This window comes from Saimiri boliviensis, chromosome 11 (genome assembly GCF_048565385.1).
Source record: "Saimiri boliviensis isolate mSaiBol1 chromosome 11, mSaiBol1.pri, whole genome shotgun sequence".
Classification (NCBI taxonomy): Eukaryota; Metazoa; Chordata; class Mammalia; order Primates; family Cebidae; genus Saimiri; species Saimiri boliviensis.
Window position 1 is genome coordinate 63329134 of NC_133459.1, and position 8841 is coordinate 63337974.

At 43.6% G+C, this 8841-nt stretch overlaps 1 protein-coding gene across 1 annotated transcript in view; it reads right to left on the reverse strand.

Annotated features, from left to right (window-relative positions):
- JAK1 (Janus kinase 1) overlaps positions 1 to 8216 on the reverse strand; it is a 139209-nt gene extending 130993 nt beyond the window's left edge. Inside the window, exon 1 of the mRNA XM_039473544.2 lies at positions 8005 to 8216. The gene's annotated coding sequence lies outside the window, so the exon portion shown is untranslated. The remainder of the gene's footprint in view (positions 1 to 8004) is intronic.
- Positions 8217 to 8841: the final 625 nt, after the last annotated feature.

An 8841-nucleotide genomic window follows, 5' to 3' on the forward strand; every position in this document is an offset into this window, starting at 1 on the left:
ATTACTTTTTAGTCTATGTTATGTGAATTAATGCTAAAACAGGTTTGCAGGTACACCTGGCAGAAAATCCATTCATTGTACCTCTTTATAATATAACTTGCAACTGACTACCTCCCTGTGTCTGATCTACCAAACTTATTTAGTAACATTTTTCTCTGGGAAGATATATATTTGGCAGGTTATTTTTTCCTTGAGTTGTTTTCTTTTATCTTTTCTCAGTACAACATAAACATTATTTTAAATTATAATTGAAAAAATTGTTATAAATTATAGCCTTACTACAATCTGATTAACTGTGCAAGCATGCCTACAAATATAATTGTGCTTAACTGAAAAAACTGTTGTCAGTTCTAGTACCCTTAAGCCCTTAAAACATCATCAAAAACAAATAAGAGTTGCATTCATTACAAATGGTTCTTATCTTTTCTACTTTATATAATCAGATCAGACTGGTCTGAGTCACTATGGGTACCTAAAAATAACAGACCTAAATTTATGTTTTAAATACCTACAGGCCATCCTTTTCACCAGCTGAAGTGGACTTTCCTACCCACTGCCCCTCCATACGAATCAAATTAGGGAGCTTTACTGTCTTTCTCATTCTAGAATGGGAAGACAAGGAAAGACACAGCTAACTCCTTTGCTGTCAAAGCATATGGGATGAGAATGATTATCAAGAGCGCTTTTCCAATTACGTGGCAACAACTGTTCTTGAGGATAATAATGCCCAGACCCAAGAAACCAGTCCAACATATATATCACCAAGAAGAAAATACATTTGAAATATTTTAAAATACACATCTACGATTAGGAGGAAGGGCCAACTATTTGTATCCTTTTACATTTCGGGTAAATCTTGCTTTAGGAAAACAAAATAGGTATATGGAAACAGAAACTGTAAAACAGCATTCCGAAGAAACCGAATGCATATTTGAGAGTCCCTTTAAACTCTTGTAATTCCTTACCAGTAAAACTCCCTGGAGAATTATCTGATTTATAAGATATTTAATTTCTACACAACTCTGAATACAGCATTTTACAAACAAGTATACATGGTGCCTCTGCCAACAGCCTACAACTTGCTAAGTAAACTGAATCAGTGAGGTCAACACAGTACCTTTATATTGACTTTCCCAGAAAGTCTAATACATTCCTACCAAATTATATACCAAATTATATATATACGTTGGATGGCATTTTAAATTAAATAAAAGCACCTTTGTTAATCATTTTTTTCTTAAAAATAGAGTAAAACCTAATCTGTCTAGCACCTTTGGCACTATGTAATAAACCCTTCTAGATTCGAGAAGTTGGCTTCTTTTTTGATTTACTCATTGCTAACTGAAGTCCTTCTAACATAGAATATATCTGCTAGCCTTTGTTTTTTATCTACTGGTGGCACCTTCCCTGCTATCTTAAAACATTCTGAATATAATTTGAGGGTTTTTTTTTTTAAATGCAGTCTATTTACCAATCATTAAAATAAAACAGGCCAGGCATGGTGGTTCATGCCTGTTATCCCAACATTTTGGGAGGCCAAGGCAGGAGAATTGCTTGAGCCCAGGAGTTCAAGACCAGCCTGAGTAACATAATGAAACTTCTCTCTACAAATAATTAAAAACTCAGCTGGGTATGCTGGCACACACCTGTGGTTCCTGATACTCAGAAGGTGAGGTGGATTGATACTTCAGAGGTGGAAGGATTGTTTGCGCCTGGGAGGTTAACGCTGCCTTTAGTTATGACCGTACCACTGCACTTCAGCCTGGGTGACAGAGAGAGACCTTGTCTCAAAATAAAAGAAAATTTTAAAATAGCAGATTTTTAGCTCATACTGGCATCATTTCAAAATCTCAAGCATAGTCATTCAAACCTCAAAACAACCTCACAGGTAGGTACTGTCTTTATTGTCATTCTATGGATAAGGAAACAGGTGTAACTTGCTCACAATCTCACAGTGAGGATCAAACCACACAGTGCAGATCCAGAGCCTCCAAAAACAGACTACCGGAATCAAAAAACAAAACAAGACTTAAAATACATTCAGTCTGTTTTCTACTCAGAGGTGCCATAAATTGATCTGATTTAGTCTCCTACAGCTGGGTTCAAGTTATTATTGTTTTCTACGCAGATGGCCGCAGCTCCTCTTAGGTTTCATCATCAGTCTTCTTTTGCAGATCACTATTAAGTAACTTTCCCTGAGTTAAAACAAAGATTCCTCACTGGTGTTTCACCCTGAAGAAAACCTCTTCTTTGAATCTGTCTTTAGAAAGTCACTGAAATCCCCAAATCCACTTGTACACTTCCTAACCCCTAAATGAGATGTCTGAGGTTGCCCTTTTCTGCTAGAGATGTGAACTTTCACTTCATTTAGGCTCAACAACTTGACCTGTTTCATGGCTTGATGTTCATTACCAATACCAATCACCATACTGTGCTATGATTAACAGTGCAACCTCAAATTGCTAGCATGGTGACAATGGTGTCTGCTCTCCACTAAAGGCCCCAGATTGTTTCACTTTTGAGTTACGGTTCTCCTTTTCATAAATCAGTAGAAACTCCTTATTCACTTCTAAGATAAAAATTAACACTGCTTGCCTTTGAGAACATATCTTCCTGTATTCATCCACTTAATAACTTGTCTCTTAGGTTTGTTGTATTTAATCTTCCAATGGCTTAAAAACCAGCTAAACTGTCAAAAAAAATTGTGTATAAATTAAAAGCAAATCAAAGTAGATTTTACTCCACTGTAAGGAAAGCATGGACGAACTTCATGACATCTTGTTTGGCTCAAAGCCTTTCTTGTTTCCTAGCAGTCTTCGGGATGGTTGATAAATGGCAGATAATAAAGGGCGTTTCCTGGGATGGGGAGGAGAGTTGTACAATGGTCAAATGAGGCTCACCCTTCATGGAACTCTCAGTGCTTCAGGTCTTCCAATTGCTAATGAGGTGATTCTTGAGCTTGGAAACTTGAAACAGCTTCTCATCTTCCCCACTCATTTGTTCAACACAGGCCTCAGTCCCTAACCTAACACTGCTCACAAACTTCTGGAAACAGTTACAGTCTTCATGATCTGGACCCAACCTGCATGCACTGCCATACCTCTTTCCGCTCCCTCCAAAGAGTCTTTGCTCTTATCTAGTGGCCACTTCCAAGTCTGCCACTGACACCACGTATATGCCCACTTTTATGTCTTTGCTCACACTATCTCTGCCCAGACTTCCTTCCCACCCTAAAACAAAGGAATTCCTTCTCACTCCTTAAGGCCCAACTCAAATGAAGCCTCTTCAAAAAAGCATCTGACAAGGGATCCAAGCAGGGATTAGCTCTCTTCAGGGTCCTGGAGCTCTTAATTCTGACTCCTACTACAGCATCATGCACAATGTGTTACAGCTATATATACCAAGCTTATTTCCATATAAACTGTGTCTTATCCTTCTGCCAGGCACTTAATAGGTACCAAAGAGATGTCTGTGCATACAAAGAGTGAATTAATCTGTAACATTAAAAAAGGAAAGATAACAAATAAGGGGAAGCTACTCCCTAGTCCACAGACTTCAAAGGAAAGCCACAAGACTTCTTGGCCCTGAGGGCATGTTCAGAAGACGTGAGGCACTGAGTTCTATGAAGGGTGAGCTTCATCTGACCACTGTGCAACTCTCTCCTCGCCACTCCAGAAAACACCATTTATTATCTGCCGTTTATCAACTATCCAGAAGACTGCTAGGAAACATTTTGCAATCACAAAGGTTTGCTCATTTACATGTATATATAATCTGCAACTATGAAACTGAACACACCTTCAGGGTCTTCCACTAGATAGTAAACTCTACAAGGACAAAGATTTTTATGTGTTTTGTTGTCTATTCACTCTCTGAGACTCACTGCAAAGCTTAACAAGTATTTACTGAATGAATAAAAGAATGTACAAAATGCTAGTGTGAACAGTACTGTTAAGTAAATTCAGTCAGCACAGATTAAAAATATCCCAACAAACGCCAGCTCTGTCTTCTGGCCATGGTAGATTTAAAAGAAATTTTCCTTTTGCTTCTAGAGCAGGTCTCTCCTCAGGACTGGGCAGTTTATTCACAGAGCACCAAGGAAGAACGTGTGCCCACTGCCAACTACAAAGAATTACAGATCATAAACCCTCAGAAGTGGAGGTGTCACGGAAATGAGCTTAATGTTTTATGCTTTCCTGCTGCCTTTAACTGCCAAGAATGCTGGTGCACCTCAGAGGGAAGAATACTCACAGGAATAAGTTTCCTGCCCCTGAAACCCAGTCATTTCAACATGACAGTTGTTTGAAATCCTATGTTACCAGAGGGTTTGTGAGACAGGAAGCAACAGTGGCACACCCAGCTGAGCATGGGGAGAAGAAGAAGCAGAGAGGAAACAAGGTGAATGAGAATGTGGCTTGGAGGCAGCAAGGAAAGTATAAAAATAATGAAACAGGCCAGGCGCTCATGCCTGTAATCCCAGCACTTTGGGGGGCAGAGGCAGGCGGATCACAAGGTCAGGAGTTTGAGACCAACCTGGCCAACACGGTGCAACCCCAACTCTACTAAAAAATAAATACAAAAATTAGCCAGGCATGGTGTCACGCACCTGTAGTCCCAGCTACTCAGGAGGCTGAGGCATGAGAATTGTTTGCTCAGGAGGCAGAGGTTGTAGTGAGCTGAGATCATGCCACTGCACTCCAGCCTGAGCGACAGAGCGAGACTCCATCGCAAAAAAAAAAAAAAAAAAAAAAAAAAAAAAAAAACTAAAAATAATAAAAAAACAACCAATTTCTCTGATGCCTACTATAATGTAATTTACCTTTATATCATAACATTTAAAAAGAAAGGAATGAAGGAGCACCTTCCCTGGTCACCAGCTACTCTCTACTTTCTCATCATTAATTCTCCAAATCTTAACTGCTCTTATAGAAAAGAAATTGGCAAAGATGTGAGTGTGCCTAAATGGACAAGGGAGTAGAGCATGAATCACTTGTTCCCTCTATTTTCTACTTTCTTGTATTTTCTAATTTTTCTATACTGAATTTTCCTTATCGCTATGATGGTAAAAATAACCTTTGTTTAAAGAAATTATAGAGCTAAAAAGTGCATGTTCTGACAACAAGAAAATGAAGTACACTAAAAAAAACCTTTACCCAAATAAATGAATAACAAAGAATTTGATAGTATCAAACCATCCACAGCTGGCTTTTTACTCAACATATTGCCTTAACCCTGGTCCCCTCAACTACCAGTAAATCTAATGATTCACTTATGAAAAATACTCTTCATATTAGTTATGATTTGCATAGCATGTCACAGTTTCCATGCATTATTTACCTGATTTCCCCCCAAAACTCTGCGAGATGGCCAGGGTGAATATTTTTATTTCCACTTTGCAGATGAAGGAAATAGGTGCCTGAAGTGAAACAATTTGCCACCACAAGAGCCCAGATCTTCTTGTTCCTTACTCAGTATTCCAAAACAGGACTTCTCAACCTGGGCACTATTGGATGAAGAATTTGTTCGGGATGGGGGACTGTCTTGTGTGTTATAGGATGTTTAGCAGCATCCCTACTTCTAACCACTAGATGCTTACCAATAGCACCACTCCCTTCCCCCAAACTGTAACAACCAAAAATGTCTCTAGAAACTGCAAACAACTCCTTGGGTGCAAAACTGTACCCAGTTGAGAATTACTGGCCTAAAAGAATCTGCAAAGTTCCTTCCGACATGCCTGTTCTATGGCAAGGCTCCATATACCACTGAGCCACAATAAATCAGAGCATCCAATGCTGCTTCCTCAGCAAGACTCCGTTAATAAACCAATTCCCCATCCACTTAAACCAATGGTTTTAAATGTGAAAATGAACAATAAAAAATTTCTTTGTATAAATATTCACATCTCAGATAATAAATCTTCTAACAGCATTCTTATTAGGACATAAGGACATACAAAATGGGATGTTTTTGCGGGGAAAAAACACCAGAGGAATCTGAGAATTAGAAAACACATATCTTAGTCTTTGCTATGCTGTTATACCTTAGTGTTCTCTTGTTCTCTCTATACAAATGAGTATCAACCTACACGTTTCTCAATCCTTGTTTCCGTCAGAAGAATATACGTTTAGCCAAGCTCGCGTTGATTGCCTAAATTACAACAACTAAAACATAGTTATATTTTGGAAAATGTTTGAATTATTTTACCTATATCTAATGTATGCATTCTCTATAATCATTTCCCAATGGTAGTAAAGAACTGGTATAGTATGGAATGGGGGAAATCATTTAAACTGGCTGTATTCAGTGTGGAGTATCACACTGCAATCCTTGCAGTAAAAAAAATAGTTTTGTACCTACTTAGAGAAACTCAGATTCAGTGAAAGTGCTTAGTTAATATGATATACAGAATTAAGAAGAGGTTATGATTCTTCCTATTTATAATGTCCATAGTCATTCAACTAAGATGTAGTCACGTCTTTAAATGTAATCTGGATCTATACAAGGGAGACATTTTCTCCACATTACAAAGCACACTGTACCAGAAATGTCTGGAACCCTGGTGTTCTCCATTAATATCTTCACCACAAAGTACAAAAGAACACATTTATCCTTCAATGAAAATAATTCCCTGGTCTTGGAAAACATCAGAGTCACCAAAAGCAAAATCAAGAAACATCACATAATGGAGTTTTGGAAAGGGAAGAACAAAGATTCAATCAATACAAAATGCTCATCTTAAAATCTACGGTGCCTACACCCATACGTAACTCAAATTTTTTCTTTAAAAAAAAAGCCAAAACCAAACACTCCCAGATTACATCTGTCTCTGCATCGTTCTCATTATTAAACTACCCAAGGGTTTTAATGTTTTACTCCCCGAAAGAAGTAATGACAATTTCATACCACTGTAAATTCCTGTCACTGAGAGAAAAGCCCTATGACTCGGGGAAAAAAAGTGTCAACGACATGTGTAGTGATGTATTCAACCAGAGGCAGAAGGCAGTTCACAGCCACGTAGTAAGAGTGGCAGGAAGGACGGGGTCCCCCTCCCCAGGAACACACAGGAAATCATGGAGTGCAAACCCTCCAAAAAAACGTGTGCACAAACACCTGACAAACATTTCATCTTTTATCTAAAAGTTCCTTGGTAGACACACATCCAAGAAGCCCATATCCCAGGGACCCTAGGCAGTGACTTTGGAGGAGTGTTTATTAGTCCTCCGATGCGCCCAGTCGCCGACCGCGCGCGGACGGAGTTGGAGTTAAGGAGCCAGAGACCAGCCCCAGTTTCGGTTAATCAGTCCCTTTCCAGTGGAATTCGCAATTCCCCAGTGGTTCTCTCCCACTGTTCCCTTTCCCTGGTCCTATCGCCCACGGTCACCTTTCCCACTTCTCGCTGGCTACCTGGGGCCTGGTTCCTAACAGAACCTAAGAGGGGAGGGGGCGTTTCCCGAGTTCGCGGACGCCCACCACCTGGCTCCAAATTCCAGAAACTTTCCCTCCCTGAGACTGCAAGGAAGGAAAAAAGCTAAGACCCTCAGCCTCCGTCCTGGGGCCGGGGAAGAAAACCTTTCTGCGCCCCCACCCCGGCTGGGGGCTGGCGGTCAAGTTCGCGGTGCAGGGAGCGAGGGACGTCAGCCCTCCAGCCCGCGCCTGTATCTCGGGGTGGTATAAACAGGATGTCAGACAGCGCGCTCCGGGCTTGTTTATGAAAACTTGCCGTGCGCGCTGGGGGAGGGGGCGGCCCGGCATAACCGCTCCCCTCCCGGCCCGGGGCCCCCGCCCGGCGACCTCCCCGCCGCCCGCCGGCTCCGCGGAGCTGGAAATCCCCGCCTTCCCCTCCCGGGCCGCGGGGTCCTAGGCAGCGCTCCGGAGCGGCCCGGGCCGCACAGGGTGAGGACGGACCGACAGCGGCGGCCGCGCCTCCGACCAGCCAGGGCTGCTCGCCCCTCGCCTGCCGACCGCGGCCGCCCCGGCTCCTCCACCTCCCCCGGTGACACTCACCACTTCCGTGTGCGCCTGGGCCGGGCGGCGCCGGGTCGCTGCGCTGGCCGGAGTCGACGGGCCGGCTCGCTAGGCGGCCAGCCCCGCTGGGCCCCAGCGTGCGCGCGCCCAGGGCTGAGGAGGGGTCGCGACGAGGACAACCGGGGCTGGGCGCAGGCCCGCGCGGTCTGCGGCTCCGGGCTACTCCGCCGCCGTCGCGGACTGCGCTCGGCGACGCACCGCCTCCCGCCCCGCCCCGCGGCCGGCCCCACCCCCGCCGCCGCAGCTGGCCCCGCCCCCTCGCGACGTCACCAGCGGCAGCCCCGGAAAGCGGGGCGGGGCCGCGCTCCCGGCGGAGACTCGGCGTCTGGCCTGCCCGCCCCACCGCCATCCGTCTTCGCTTGAGCCGCCGCCCCCACTCGCCTCGATTCACCGCGTCTTCCCAGAGTCTAAAATCTAGAAACTCACCTAGGAAGCGAGGTCAGCCAGAGCGGGGAGGAAAATTGCCAGGACTCGCCCGTGGATCGGCCCCTCCCAGATCTGGAGCCCCCTCCGCCACACCTTCGTGCGCTCGTGGCGTAAATTCATCCCCCTCCTCCGTGTACGCTCCGCTTCTCACCCCAGCTGAGTACGAGGGGAGCTAGTGAAGCACTAGACCAAAAAGAACTTAGGAATAAAGCCCTCAGCTTCGACAGGCTGCTGCAGATCCAACTCATTCCGTATTTTAAAAGCACTTTACGAGGAAAGAAAAAAGGCATATACATCATAGGAATTAGAACTGCATTCACTGATACCTGATGTATGCACAGCGCTTTTCATTTTTTACTAATAACCTCTCAAAGTAATAGTATTTTATCC